Source organism: Protopterus annectens, chromosome 3.part0 (assembly GCF_019279795.1).
Source record: "Protopterus annectens isolate FY-2018-M chromosome 3.part0, PAN1.0, whole genome shotgun sequence".
In the NCBI taxonomy this organism is placed as follows: domain Eukaryota; kingdom Metazoa; phylum Chordata; order Ceratodontiformes; family Protopteridae; genus Protopterus; species Protopterus annectens.
In genome coordinates, this window is record NC_056731.1 from 1,384,735,441 (window position 1) to 1,384,749,575 (window position 14,135).

Consider the following 14,135-nt stretch of genomic DNA (forward strand, 5'->3'; position numbering starts at 1 on the left):
GATAATCCAGCAAAAAGAAACACAAGACCTGGGGCTTGACTAGAAACGGAGTAGTCTTATCTTCTATGGTTATACCAAAAGAAAACTCATTATCTTGTACTCTAAAATGACGAGACTCCACTCCCAGCATTACACAACAATCTCTCAGTAGCCTACTCCTCCAATGGAGAAGTCTTTGACAAAAATTCTTAGCCCTCTTTGTTCCATCATCTGTCCTTTATTGCTATAAGACCAACAGTGCTGATAATGGCAAACTATTCAGGGGCAAATCCAATTACTGAAGGGCCAACATGCCTTGAGCTTACCCCACCTATCGTCAAGCAACCCTGACAAACAAACTTTAGGTTTATCCACCATAACACCTAGCCAAGTGTCCACATGTTTTTCTTCCCAATTGAGGGTGAGTCAATAGCTTTTAATCTCCTAAATTTCAGATCATACAATAAAAACCTGCTGCCCTCCCTAACTGCTGTGCATCCTTAACTGATTTAAAATAAAGCAATAGTGGTAAAGCATGGTTTGGGTCTTTTTCTCTAAAATGGCCAAGAAGCAAAAAAAACCTCAAGCCCAGTTGTTCCAGTTTTATACTTTAGCTTTCCCTAAATCCTTTTTCCTGAGGGCCACTAGAGCCATCATCAAGTCCTTATTACCTGTAACCTGTGCATCCATTAGGCACTGAACACCACATATTTACCCTTTAAAATTGTATCTTTTATTGCCTGGGGTATATATGATAAAATAGCTGCCCCTGCAGAAATAACTATACCCAAGCCCTCCTGAACATTAACTACTGGACTAACTTGAGAGAGAAATGGCTCACAAGGAAAAATCTGAGAAACATCACAGGGATTCTCAAATCAGGAATCACTGAAGCTGCTTGTTGAAAATCCTTCTCCATAATAACTCAGATAATCTGACCCTATCGTCTTCTGCCAATGTATCTAAGAAAGTACCTAAATATTCTTCAGCTGAATGAGTCAAAACTGCCTCATCCCTACCACACAAAAGACTGAATTACCTCATACTCCAGCTGACTCCAACACAACTGGAGCTGTGCTTACAGGCTCTTCTGCTGTTGCCTCATGTGCCTTCTTTCTAGCTTGAGCTATGGGGAAACTTTTATGGAGGAGCTGAATCCACTTGTTCATGACTGGCCAGTTCATCATGGCCTCTCTTTCCTCAGCCACCAACTCCCACTCTATTCTGTCCTTGATCTGCCAAAACCATCCCTCAGATTTACTAATCTTCCATGCAGGACTAATCTAGTCCTGCATGGAAGCAGCAGTTTAAGAGGAGGATGGCAGCGCACCATGCATATTAATGAAGGCACGCTTCCTGAGCTCCAAATCCTACACTGAGCATGGATGAGTGCAGGGGGCATGTCTGAGAGCAGCGCTCTCCGAATAAGCATGCCCCTGCAAAGTAGAACAGAAGAAAGTGTAAATAAATGAGCGAGGCCACTCATAGGTGTCCGCATATCCCCACCAACAGTCCCCATGTGTTCAACAGCAACAGTACATTGAAATTAAATGAAGATACCCTTGTATTAAATGTTTGTTAAACCCCAAGTACAACTAACCATAGGTGCGTGGGTTTGCCCATCGCTTAGCTATGGTTAAAGCAGCTGAAAAGGCTGAAGAGGATAACAAGGAATGTATATGCAAATGAAGCAGCACAGCAATAGTGTAGGCATTCCATGTTCGAGTCCAACTGCAGCACATATCATTTTGCATGTGAAATCTGTATATGAACATATTTTTACATCTTTTTGCCATATAACCTACATAATAACATGTAAATGTGAACTGAAGTACTGCATGAAATGCACCTGTGATGTTACAGTGTCATAATGAATAAGGCACTAGTAAGCAGGTTTAAGCACAAATAAGCAGTAGTAAGTGTGTCTAAGTGTGTTTGCGCGGGGGTAAGCATTGCCTATACAGATTAAGCAAAGTAGAAGCTGAGTGTAAGAAACTGTAACCGGAGGTTAGCAGTGCTTACCATTGCGCAAACCCACACAAACCTGCTTACAACTGCTTTAAAGTGCCTTAATCACTCAGGATACAACGGCCCATGTTCTGGCCAGCAACAAAATAAACTGCCTCTGCAAAGCTAGAACTCAGGACCCTGGATAATATAGTCACAGTAGTTAACCACTAAGCAATCATAGCAATAAATATGCATGAGATATCAGCAAACTAATCCTCACCACAGGAAAATCAAACCAAACATGTGAACTGAATCTTTGTACTGTGTGAAGTGGTATAACCTGCTACATAACATAAATATGTGAACTGGAGTACTGCAGTAAGGCCAGATGTGAGGTGTTATTGCAATAAAGTGTTGAAGTTCCCAGGACCCCATACAGTGTATGTCCACATGAATCAAGGATACAAGGCACATATATAACATGTACCGAAGAAGACATCAATGCCAAAAGGCAAATATCATGCAAATCAAATATTAAGCACCACTAAGCATTGCACAGCACTGCTACACAGACTACTGGCAAGATACTACTAGTGGGAGAAACAGTGTCAACCTGCAAAGTCCAATCTTAAACAAATGCATGTTCATTCCTAGCAGGACGACCCCAAAAAGTCTGCTAAAAAGAGTCCTCGGGGTAAAATCCCATGCCTTACAGGTAAGCAAAGAAGGATATGAATGTTTACGGACTGCATGTGTGGGAACTTTGAAGAGCCATGGGGTGAGACAACATACATGATGGGTCCTGAGAAGTGGAGAGTGGGCAATGTGTAGTGGAGTGGATTAGATTTGGATGGAACCTGTAGGAAGGATGATTGATGTGGAGGAGGGAGGGAGTGGAGGGAATGATGGGTAAGACATTATGGTCTGAGGCATGCATGGGTTGGACGGACCCATTCCAATGGGACTGCCCCATGGATGTAAGTGAGAAAGGAGGGTGGAAACAGGAAGGTAACTGAGATATACCATTTCCCATGGCAAAGCACGTTATGAGTAATATGTATGTTGTATAACCCATGGTATAACATATATATATATATAAACTGTACTGCTGCCACAAAAGAACATAAATATATATATATATATATATATATATATATATATAAATATATATATGTACATATTTGACCTAGAGTACTGCAGGAAATGCACATAGGTTTATAGGTTCATAGGTTGGTACTAGGCTATCTGCCCAAAGTAATTTATAAGCCTAGCCAGAATGTGTTGATTAGTTCCTCGTGCCTCAGTCCAGCAGATCCACTGAAGTGATCCCCAAGGTAAACTTTCTGTTTCCCATCCACTTGTCAAGGTTTCTTTGAAGAGTGTTAGCGAGGAGCTCTGCCTAATGTAGATTGGGATCTTGTTCCAAAGCATGGGAAGTCTATGGGACAGGAATCTTTCCCTCCAGCACGTCCTATTTATTGTTGTGATGAGATTTAGATCCCTAGAGAGTGTGGCTGGAGGGGATAAGGTTTTCTTTAGGTGGAGCATGTCCATCAATTCTGGGTTGGACATGGCCTTGTATGTCAGGCAGAGATCGCCTCTGAGTAGGCGGTATGAACCGAGTACAACTGGAGTTTTTTCAGTCGAGCTGCATAGGGCATCTGTTTGAGGCCAGTGATCCTCTTGGTGAGGTACTTCTGTGGTCTTTCCAGCTGTTGCAGATGTCTTGTAAGGTACATCCCAAATGGGGCATTGTACTCTATAATGGGTCTGATGAGTGATGAGTAGAGGGGCACTGATGAGTAGAGGGGCACAATGACCTCTTTTGATCTGGATGCGAACCCTTTTGTGATAGGTGGGCCACATAGAAGGATTTTCTAACCACTTTGGCAATGTGATTATAAAAGGAGAGATTACTATCTACTTGGATCCCCAGATCCCTTATTATGTCTTCTGGATTTAGGGGACTACCACCTATGTGGTAGTTTATGGGTACTTTGTTTTTTCCAAAGGGGATGACTATGCACTTTATGGCATTTAGCTTGAGGCCATGATTTTGACACCAGGTATCCATCTCAGTGAGACACTTTTGGAGGATGTCTGTGTAAGCCAGAGAGTCAATTATAGCCCCTAGTTTGCAGTCATTTGTGAACTTGGTCAGCCATAGTCCTCCTGTGCTTGCCTGTACCTCTGAGAAGTATATGCCGAACAGGAGGGGTCCTAGGACTGAGCCCAAGGGAACTCCACTTGTAACCGGTTTAGAGTCAGTCCTTGCTCCCGCAACTTTCACCATGTGGGTTCTGTCCGTGAGCCAGTTGGCAACCCATCTTGTGACATAGGGGTTTATGCTCAGGCTGGTGAGCTTTTCTATAATACCAGAATGGGGAATGGTGTCAAAGGCCTTAGTGAGGTCTAGGTAGGCTGTGTGTACCACCTTTCCCTCATCTATAGCCTTGGTAACTGTCTCAAAGAAGTCCACCAGGTTTAGGAGGCATGATCTGCCCTTAACAAAGCCAAACTGGGTAGGGTCCAGTGTTTGGAGGTCCCCAATGTCTCTGTTAATGAGTTCCATGATGATGCACTCCATAGTCTTGCATACCAAGCTAGTCAGGCTTATAGGGCAATTGTTCCCGGGTTCTGTTTTGGATCCACCTTTGTGCAGCAGAATAACCATTGCTGTGCACCACTCTGTGTGTATGTAGCCTGTGGAGAGGCTGAGTTTGAACAGTGTGTTTAAGTGAGGGGTTAGTTCGTCTTTGAGCTCATGTAGGATGCAGCCTGGGACACCGTCCTGTCCCATTGATGCTGTGTTTTTGGCTTTGGAGATGGCTGTTATAACCTGAGTGTCTGTGATTTCAGGGACTTTACATTCTTCTGATATGGTTATGGGCCCTTTTGGGGGTGAGAGGGGGGTGAAGTTTGCACTGAACCTGTCTGCCAGGATGTTGGCGATATCGGTCGGTTCAGTGTATTTTGTGCCATTCTGTACTAACTCTGAGCAGATCTGAACATTGCCACTTAGATTCTTGACATAGCTAAAGAATGCATTGTGGTTATCTTTGGAGTCCTTGGCAATGTTTCTTTCAAAGCTTGCCTTGGACGATTTTATGAGGGATCGCAGTTTCTTGCTGATACTAATCAGGGATGTCTTCCCTTCTTGGGTTTTACTCTTTTCTGAACTAGTTTCCTCCTTCTATTGTATAGCTTGTTTATGGCAGGAGTCCACCAGACTTGTGTCCTTTTCTTGGAGGAGTTAGTCTTGGTTTTGCTCAAGATGGCACGATCCATGCATTCTTGTAGCTGCCCATAGAATGCATTAGTAAAGGAATTTGCAGCTCGGACAGTGTTATCCTTCAGCATGGGGGCTTTGAAAATTTCCACCTCAGTCTTAAGTAATGTGAAGTTTGCTTTTGAAATGTTTTTCATGGTGGTTTTCTTGTCTGGGGGTGGGGGCGGAATATGGATATCCAAAGTGATTTGTTTATGGTCAGATCTAGCCAGCGAGTGGTTGACCTCTGGTGTGGAACGCTGGTCGCCCATGTTGGTGATGACCAGGTCCAATATGTTGTCACCTCTGGTGGGAGTGTTGACCAGTTGAACCAGGGTGTTTGAGTTTATAAATTCTAGGAAAAGTTGAGCAAGGGAGTTAGTACTTGAGTAGTTCTCCCAGTTAATGTTTGGGTAATTGAAATCACCCAATATTAGGGTGTTTGGTAGGACCTTTATGTTTCCCAGTGTTTCCAGAAATGCAGAATGGGGGTCCTGGGACATGGTGGGAGATCTGTAGCAAGCTACAATTTGAATTGCAGTTTTGCCCATTGTTAGTTGCACGTGGATGATCTGTGAAGCATCGTGCTGTACCACTAACCTGGAGGTGTGGGTATCCTTGATGAATATGGATACGCCCCTGCCTTTTGTATTTCGGTTTGGGTTCTGTGGCCGAAATGTATGGTATGAGTTGTAGCCTGGTAGTGCTTGGGTGCTCTCTGGAGCCTTAAACCAGGTTTCTGTTACTGTACATATATTGATTTTCGCCATACTGAAGACTGCCTCGAGTGCATGCATTTTGAGGTTTAGACTTCTGGCATTGATTAGCATTACCCTCAGTTTTTTGTTACTTATGATATTTACGGTGGTGGGTTTGTCTTTTGAGCCTTTCCTAAAAAAGGCACTATGGGGGTGACAAGAGCCTTGGCCTGTATTCAAAAGCCTAAGGGTGATAAGTGCAAGCCGTCTCTAGTGAAGCAGCGTGGCTTATGGAGCATGTCATCCCAGGTGGACAGACACTGGATTCTCTTTGAATGACACCAGAAACTTAGCCAATTGTTGAAATCGAGAATTTTTTCTTTATACCATGGTATAATTCTTGGTGAGAGCAGGATGCTACTCAGGGTCAGGGTCATACCAGCCTGGGCTACATGATCAGAGAGCTCTTCCATGTCTCTCTTCATGTAGTCCAGGGAGGTACGGCTCAGGTCATTCACACCAACATAGACAATGACAGAGTCATGTTTGTACTTGTTCTGGAGGGACCTGAGTGATTGTGTTATGTGGCGGATCCTGGCACCCGACAGGCAGCTAACAGTAACCTTCTCCTTATTCAGCCTAGTGAGTGGGATGTCAGTGTGCCTTACTATAGAGTCACCTATTACTAGTATGTTGGGTATGTTATTTTGCCTTAAGGGTTGTGATTGCATGGCACACTGGTTTTGTGAAGTATGCATTTCATGGTTTGTGTTGGGGGTGGAGGTTGCTTGGATGTTTGTTTTGGAGGTCTCTGTTGGTTTTGCAGATTTTTATTTAGAGCCTCCGAGTATGTTTTCAATGTATTTATGTGTGTTTTTTGCCAGTGCTGGTTTAATGGGTCTATGTAAGACTGGTGGTGTGATGCAAGTATTTCCCTTTTCCTCTTGACTGTCTGATTCAGTCTTGGGTTGAGAGAGCTTAGCCTCTAGTTTGGCTGTATAACTGCATCTTTCGTATGTATTAGTGTTTAGTGGTAGGAGGAGGGGGTTGTCTGTGTACATGAGGCAGTTGTAACATTGCCTCAAAATGCCCAGATTCATCAACTGGACTGAAGAGTACACCTGAAACTGCCCTTTGGACATGCCTGGATAGGTACAGTGAACTGTTTTACTGGATGGCTGGTAAGGTCGAATAGAGAGCCTTGTCCTTCTGTCCAGTACAGGAGGGTCTAGTGCTAGGGTTTATAAGTGCTTGCTTTAAGTTTTGAGCAAGTGCCGGGCTGAGAAATGAATGGCTTGAGTGATTAAGTTGAAAATTTGTCTAGTTCCAAGGGAAAAAGTGAAGAGGAGACTTTGTGGAGCCGGGAATAATTTTACCCTAGCTAACCGGCGCTGCCTGGCAAGCAAAACCGGGCAAATACTGTATTTATAGCAAGGAAATGAAAGAGATAGAAATGAGCCCAAATTGGCCAAATAAACTACTAATTTCTGGGCTGAAACAACTCCTCCAGGGACAGATAGGCTGCTTAAAGCTCCCCTCTCTCACAGGTGAACAGAGAAACTTCCTTCTATCCAAGTAAGGTATGGGCAAACACAGAGATTTGTAACACAGCCCTGAATTCAGCACTAACCTGAGAATCGGACTATACTAGTTTAGAAAGGCAGGAAGCATATATATATATATATATATATATATATATATATATATATATATATATAACGTTTTTTTCACAAAATAAAGCAGATACACTCAAAAAAAAAATTTAAAAGCACAGAAACGGATACTTATTGTTATATATAGCAGATCAGAGTTGTAGTCAATGCCCCCAGTAATAAAGTAGGAAGAAACACAAATACAGTAAATCAGATTCATTTTTTTGTGAGGTTTCAGTATCATTATGCATAAAGCAGTAGTTAGGTTAAGCAGCAAGAAGCAGTAGTGTGCCTATGTCAGCACTAGTAAGTGAGTTTAAGGCCCTGTGTGGGTTTGCGTGAAGGTATGCACTGGTAATTTCCGGTTACAGTGTCCTACACCCAATAAGCCTCTGTTAAGTGCTTTACCTGAGTAGGCAGTGCTTACCCCTATGCAAACCCACTTACAACTGCTCAAAAGTACCTTAATAACACTGTATTCAACGGCCCTTGTTCTGCCTAGCAGAAAAATAAACTGCAAATACAACTTAAAAAAACAAACAAAAAAAAATAAATAAATAAAAAATGAAAAAATAATAAAAAAAAAAAACAAAAGAAAAGAAAAAAAACAAAAAAAGAAAAATAAACTGCCCCTGCAAGGCTCAAACTCAGGATCCTGCACATTATAGTCATGATAGTTAACCACCAAGCCATCATAGCAACAGATATGAATGAGGTATCAGCAAACTAATCTGCACCACAGGAAAATTAATGTACAGTGTGATGCTGGATAACCTGCCGCAGAACATGAATATGTGAACTGGAGTACTGCCGTAAGCGTAGATTTGAGGTGTTATTGTAATAAAGTGTAGTAGTCCCCAGGTCCCCATACAGTGTATGTACACATGAATTACAGATACCAGACACACATATAACCTGTGATGAAGAATAAATCATTGCCAAATGGCAAATATAGTGCTAATGAACTATTATGCAATGCTAACTGCAGCACAGCTCAAGTTAGTAAGTGTAAGCAATGTGTAGGGGAGGCAAAGCAGTCTGCCTAGTGGTATACCTCTTTAAGCAGTGCCAACCTCAAGTAAGCAGGTCTGCCCATAGCTTAGCCTTTTCTAAACTGACCAATCATGGGGAAGTGCAGGAAAATGTCTGTATTTAAACCCCTCAGGCAGGAATACTACCCAATACTGGTTGTAGCTTCCTACTGCAGGCAGAATGGCTGGTGTGGGTGAAGGCACTCGATTTAGAGCACAGCGCTGCGGCATCCAGGAATCAAAATTATGGTATGGCTCCTGGTAAAACACCATAATCAGAGACTACTGCAGGGCCAGTACCAGGGCTCACAGTGTAAAATGGAGGCCTGGGACAGTCTTGCCCGTGACCTCACCAGTGCCATAGGTATCATCCAGACTGGTGAGCATGTCAGGCACCACCATGCTGACCTGAAGAGGTGGAGGGGGTTGTATTGGAACAGTGGAACCAGGAGTCTCGGCAGATGCCCAATGCCCCAGTCCTGAGTAAGTACTCATTCTACTAAGTAGAAAATAATTGCCTAGCTTGTGTATACTATGGATAGGTATGGCTAAATATCACTGCATTTCTCTGACAGCTGCAGGTGAGCGGGCTGTGAACCAGCAAGTCCATGATGCTAGGCTGCAAAGGCTGCAATGCAAGGCAGGTTAGTAATCAGTCTGCATGTACTGTCATAAATAAATATAAGAGCCTTAGAAAGTGTAGTACCAGTAGAAATAAATGTGTAATAGTCCATGAATAAAGGTATAACCACTGGAGTGCTTCTGTTTACTCTTCTCTCATATGTTGGTGATCTGTTCCATACTATAAATAATACTTGTGTATCCTAAGCAGTGTCACCCACACCATTGTATGCAGATAAAATGGGCATGAAGTCCTGCATAACAATGTTGGAAATGCCAAGAGGTCAGTTATATTGTACAAGTTAGGGAGACTTAGAAAACATTCAATAGCTTTACATCAATTCCCTGATAGCACAGTGTACTGTGATGTTAGCTGTAATATTTTCTCAAACTCAGCAGGGGGTTGAATCCTGGGAGTGCTACTAAGTTGTATGCATAATCATACCCCACAACTGTATAGATTTTGATACAATGTTCAGATAGAAAGCTGTATGCATAATTACACCCAACAACAGTACAAAATTTGCTAGAATGTTCAAATTGTAAATTGTATGCATATTCATACCCCACAACTTTTCCAATCTGTCCAGCATGTCCAGATAAATGGCTCATATCACCAGCTTGGTACCCTGTTCCCCTGAAAACCCAGTGTGATGATCCAAGAAATGTAGGCAGCTGTCAATGACATATAACTGATAGTCAAATGTGTACATAGTCAGAGAATGCATATGGAAAAACCTGTCATTCTAGCACCTCACCCAAAGTGTATGACAGCAATTCTCAACATATGTTGCATTAACACATGCAGCCTGTCATGCTTGTATGTAAGACCCAGGTCATGTATATAATAATTTATAAACATACCTGTGTACAATATAAGGTCATTGTGCATTGTAATAATACATGTAAGGGAAAGACCACTGCAGTGACTAAGAGTGTTGTGAAAACTACAAGGGTATATTAGTTTTTAATTGAACTCCCTCTCTCTCATCCCTGCCATGTGTGCATAATAACCCAATGACACTCCTCAACTGGTATGTGTACACTCCAAACTTTTGTTGGGACATATATCCTAATGGTTTATAAATATTTACATTTATTTCTATGCATGTGCCATGTGAAAATATACCCATATTGGTGGCCTGTTGCCATTAATTTAACCTGCATGCTCCTGTAATGGTCACTGTTGTTCCATATATGCATGTGTTCTGCTTGCTCTGCAACTGTGTTAAATCTGGTGTGTTGGGTTAATGGGAATACCTATGCATGCTGTTATCACTAACCCTGAATGCTGTTGACTGTTATTAACCCATATCTGTCATAAACCTGTGATAACACAGCTCGTATGGGAAGGCCGGTCCCAGTGGATCCACCTGTCCCACCTCAGCTGGCCATGGCACTGGGCACCAGCACAGCTGGGGCCTAGCCTGGGACCTCCTCCTCTGTGGGCCCTCTGCCACCTTCAGGTGGAACCACTGCAGGGGGTGTGTCTCACCCCCCCTCAGAGCGGGTGCGGAGGGGAACCTGTCACCCTTCAACAGGTCCAGGCCATGGTGCATAAGGAGCTCGATACGGAGTATTGAGAGCAGCTATGCCAGCTTGAGGGCAAAGTGGTGCTATTAGCGGGTGAGCCTGCCCCTCAAACACAGCCCCCAGCACAGCCACCTTCAGGGCCGTGAAGGTGCAGTGGTGACTGCCCATGGATGGGGACCTCAGTTCCACTGTTTCCAGTTGGGAGCTCATGGGCTTGCGACTTCCAAACACCCCTCCCCGTCCAAGGTGTTTACCCCCCCACATGTGCCATATACCAGTCCTGTATGCATCTTGTGTGTCTTGTCTGTTAACCTACCCAACCTACCTCCCCAAATATACCTATTAACCATCCCCAACATCCCACTCTCACCTGAAAAAAAAAAGGCAATCTGTTCCCAAAAAAAAATCTCGCTGCATACATAGCCGTCCATTTCGCACATGTCCACTGGACACATGTAATCTGGTCTAATTGGCATCACAATGAATATATGTTGTCCTCACCCCTCTCCCAGGGGTTTGTGGGTCCAAATGTACCTGCAAATATAGTGTATATGCACAGCTGTTGCTGTAGAAGAAATGGGCAGCTATGGACTTGTCGTATACCTTTCCTGCACATGCCTAGCTATTTCCCCTATTGTCTTTCCCTCTTTGTGCCCCGTTTTTCACCACTTTCCTATCAACCCCTTTTTCTTTTCCTTTAATGGAATTAGCATGGGGGTAAACAGCAGTAAGCACTGTTAAGCAGCGCTAAGCGGGTTTGTGAGGGTTTGTATGGGGGTAAGCTATGCCTACACAGGTTGAGAAATTTGAAGCTAACTGACTGTAAGAAAACATAAGCGAAGGTTGGCAGTGCATACCATTGTGCAAACATACTTACAACTGCTTAAAAGTGCCTTAATCACGTCCTTTCTTCTGCCCAGTAATAAAATAAACTGCCTCTCCAAGTCTCGAACCCAGGACCCTGCACTAAATACACAAATTGATTTATCACTAAACCATGGCAGATATACAAAACCTGAAGTTTTCACAAACATATCATGCAGCACAATCAGTCAACAGTACAGGAAATTTATTAATATCATACCACACAACCTGTTAACGCAAGAAGTCTGGACAAAGTATGTCACACTGTGGGTACAACTAGGGATATATGTAAACTAATGCTCTAATACACTTAAATTGTTGCTAGTTACACAGTTATATGTATTAGAACACATATGTAGAAGGAGATGAAGTCTGAAACACAAAAGTGTTGGCACTAGTTACTGACTTCAATGCTGCAATCGTCCATGACAATTGCCAAGTGAATGAGGAACAGGCCAAAATATGAGCTGAACATGCATGGACATATGGACAGATATATATCTGTAAATGTAGACAGACAGCTATATGAAGATATATATATATATATATATATATATATATATATATATATATATATATATATATATATATATAGGTCCATAGGTAGATACTAGGCTATCTGCCCTAGGGCATTTATAAGCCTAGCCAGAGTGTATTTGGCTTCTGCCTCCCTATTAGATTAGCCTATTGTGCCTCTGTAAAGTAGGTCACAGAAGGTACCCTTTTAAGATTAATTTACTGTGCCTCTGTCTAGCAGGGACACAGGAGAGATCCCAGGGGTGAATTTGTGATTTCCCATCCACGCGTCCAAATTTCGCTTTAAGAGGGTCAGCGAGGGGCTATGTCTATCATGAATTGGGATTCTATTCCAGAGTGAGGGGAGCCTTTGGGAAATGAATCTGCCCCTCCAGCATGTCCTATTTATTTTTGTGCTGAGGTTTAGGTCCCTGGAGCATGTAGCTCTAAGGGACGTGGATTTTTTGAGGTGGAGCATGTCCAGTAATTCTGGATTTGACATGGCTTTGTACGTCAGGCATAGATCACCTTTGAGTAGGCGGTAAGCAACTGAGTATAGCTGGAGTTTCTTTAGTCGAGCTGCATAGGACATCTGTTTGTAACCCATGATCCTCTTGGTGAGGTACTTTTGGGGTCTCTCCAGTTGCTGCAGGTGTCGGGTAAGGTACATCCCAAAAGGGGCATTGTATTCAATTATGGGTCTGATGGGTGACGAGTAGAGGGGCACAATGACCTCTCTTGATCTAGATGCGAACCCTTTTGTGATAAGGTGGGCTATATAGAAGGTCTTTCTAACCACTTTGGCAATGTGATTATCAAAGGAGAGATTGCTATCTACGTTGGACCCCAAATCACTAATTACTTCTTCCGTACTTAATGGATTACCACCTATGTGGTAATTTGTGGGCACCTTGTTTTTCCCAAAGGGGATGATTATGCACTTTTTAGCATTTAGCTTGAGGCCGTGGCTCTGGCACCAAGCATCCATCTCTGTGAGACCCTTTTGGAGGATGCTTGTGTCAGCTGGAGATTCGATTATGGCCCCCAGTTTGCAGTCATCTGCGAACTTTGTCAGCCATAATCCCCCCGTGTTAGCTTGAACCTCAGAGAAGTATATACCGAACAAGAGAGGTCCCAGAACTGAGCCCTGTGGGACCCCACTTGTAACTGGTTTGGATTCAGACATGGCACCTGCGATTCTGACCATGTGGGTTCTATCTCTGAGCCAGTTTGCAACCCATCTTGTGATATAGGGGTTGATATTTAAGCTGGTAAGCTTATTTATGATGCCCGAGTGGGGTATTGTGTCAAAGGCTTTTGCAAGGTCCAGGTAGGCTGTGTGGACTACCTTGCCCTCATCTATGGCTTTGGTAACTGTTTCAAGGAAATCAACTAGGTTTAAGAGGCAAGATCTGCCCTTAACAAAGCTTAACAAATTGGGTAGGAGGCTCCCAATGTCTTTGTTTATGAGTTCCATGATGATACGCTCCATAGCGTTACAGACCAGACTAGTCAGGCTTATGGGGCGATAGTTTCCGGGGTCCGTTGTGGCACCACCTTTGTGGAGTGGGACCACTGTAGCTATACGCCATTTTTTGGGTACATATCCTGTAGTAAGGCTAAGTTTGAACAGTGACTTAATGTGAGGGTTCAGTTCTTCTTGGAGCTGGTGTAAGACACAGTCTGGGACACCGTCCAGTCCCATAGATGCTGTGTTTTTTGCTTTGGAGAGGGCAGCTTTCACCTGTGCACCTGTGATGTCAGGGAGGTTACATTCAGTTGGGATAGGCATTTTCTCCTTTGGGGGGGAGAAGTTTGCGCTGAATCTGTCTGCCAGGATGTTGGCTATGTCTGTAGGTTTGGTATATTTTGTACCGTTATGCAACAATTCAGAGCATATCTGGGAGTTTCTGCCCATGTTTCTGACATAACTAAAGAAGGCCTTGTGATTATCTTTAGTGTCTAGGGCAATTTTTCTTTTGAAACTGGCCTTTGATGATTTTATGAGGGATCGAAGTTTCTT